Below are 2307 nucleotides of genomic sequence, written 5' to 3' on the forward strand. Positions count from 1 at the left end.
AGGCAAAGCGAATGAAAGAATGAAGTGAAATTAGAATAGATTCAAATGAATAGAATAGAATAGAATAGAATAGAATAGAGTAGAATAGATTCAAATGAATAGAATAGGATAGGATAGAATAGAATAAAATAAAATAGAATAGACTCAAAGAAATAGAATAAATAGATTCAAAGAAAGAGAATAGAATAGATACAAAGAAATAGAATGGAATAAATAGATTCAAAGAAATAGAATAGAATAAATAGATTCAAAGAAATAGAATAGATACAAAGAAATAGAACAGATACAAAGAAATAGACTAGAATAGAATAGATTCAAAGAAATAGAATAAAAAGAAGAGAATAAATAGGCTCAAAAAAATAGAATAGAATGGATTCAGATAAGTAGAATAGAATAAAGTAGAATAGAATAAATAGTATAGAATAAAATAAGGTAAAATAAAATTGAAATAGAAAAAATAAATAGACTAGAATAAAATAAAATAAGATAGAATAAAATAAATAGAATAAAACAAACCAAAATAAAATAAACCAAAAAATAAAATAAACCAAAATTAAAAAAAATATAAAATAAAATAAACCAAAGCACTGCAGCACAGCCAAACCCCCCCTTGCCCACGCTTCGGGAGCAGGACCCAGCGCCAGGCTCGGGGCTCAGCCGCCGCGAGACCCTCCACGCTACCCCAGCACCGAGCACCCCCCCATGTGCAGCAGCCCCCCTTCTTCCCCCAGCCCGCACCAGGGCGAGCCGTGACCGGGCCCCAGCGGGACGAGGGTGCCCGTAAAACCGGGGTGCCCCCGGCGGTGCTGGAGCCCCGGTTGAGGGGGGAGACCCGTCCTGCCTCGCTGCACAGAACCGCTCCTGCCAGCGGAGATCTAAAACCACGGGGTGCAGAATTAAGGCATTTGCGACCACAATTCCTTTCTTCCAACACCGCAGCAGGGGTGATTGCCAATGTACGCTCCGTTTCTGCGAGGCAAAAGAAAACCCAAAACGGACGGGGAGCAGCAGTCGGCCTGCCGAGGGGACGCAAAGGCGGCTGCGACGACGGGGACCTCTCTCCGTTTTGCGTTAATCTGCTTTAAAAAAACCCATCTCCGGTGAGCGCCGGCGTAGGATTCGCCTAACCCAGGCCTGCGTGAGGTCACCCGCTCGGGAAGACGAAACCCTTTGGAGATAAACCAACGAGGCCTCTCCTGGGCGCCCGCGCCACACCGGCACGGCCGGTTCTCCCCCGGACGGCTGCACCGCGAGCCATGGCTGGAGATTTCCTCCGCGCTCTCTCGCACGCTCCGTATTTAAGGCTTCGCACCCGAATCCCGCCCGTGCGTTACGGCTGTCCTGGGGACGGTTTCTGCGATGCCATCGCCACCGCATCGCCCGAGCGTCCCAACACCCCTCGGAGAGGAGCCGGTGGGTCCCCCTTGTCCAGCCCCAAGCCTCTGGCCGGCGGGTTGCAAAAACCCCATTTTGGGTAGCCCCAAACCCGATTTCCCCCCGCCATGCGCAAGGCGCTGCACGGCGGCTCTCCGGCCGCCTCTCCAGCCGCTGCTCCAACACACGGGGGCACTGACGGATTTTCAGAAACGGTCCTAGGAAACGACTTTTTTTTTTTTTTTTTTCTTAATAAGGAGGCAAGCAGTATTTTTTCCCTTGCCTTGCCTTGTGCCTCCCCTAACTGGCACAAATGAAAAAATGCAAGCTGACGCAGGTACCCGGGATGGAAAACGCTGGCCCAGACTGTTCAGCGTAACAAAAGTGCTGCGGGCTTTAATGTGAGGGGCCGGTGGTTATACACAGCACCTCTGCCTGTGCAACACATTGATGCAATCCCCAATACAGCTGATATAACCAAATGCAGTCGAAACGATGCTCAGACCGAGCAGAATATAGCTCTCGGTTTTTACACAGACCGGTTGAGGCTTTGCAGCCCCGTGGTGCCCTGGTGTGAGTGATGCTGCCTGACCTCTGCAGAAGCACTGGGATATTCCCCTCCAGCCCTCGCAGCCCCCCCAGCCCTTGCAGTTAACGCAACGGCCCCGTGACAGCAGGATCTTGGGCAAATCCAGGGTCCCCCTCTGCGATTCGGGAAAATGCCATCGGGAGAGGCCAACCACACTGGCGTCCGGAGCCTGGGGCTGCAGGTGGGCACATTGTACAGCGGCGTTCATAAATCTATTAAGCTCCATTTTAAAACCAGTTAGAGCTTCTCTGGCTCCCTTCGGCTCCGCCGGCTGCTCTCAGGGGCAGGCAGCGATGGAGCTACAAGGGAGCGGAGCCTGGGCAGCGTATCTACCAGGAAAACGG

Source organism: Haliaeetus leucocephalus, unplaced genomic scaffold (assembly GCF_000737465.1).
Source record: "Haliaeetus leucocephalus isolate CR32 unplaced genomic scaffold, Haliaeetus_leucocephalus-4.0 Scaffold162, whole genome shotgun sequence".
Classification (NCBI taxonomy): domain Eukaryota; kingdom Metazoa; phylum Chordata; class Aves; order Accipitriformes; family Accipitridae; genus Haliaeetus; species Haliaeetus leucocephalus.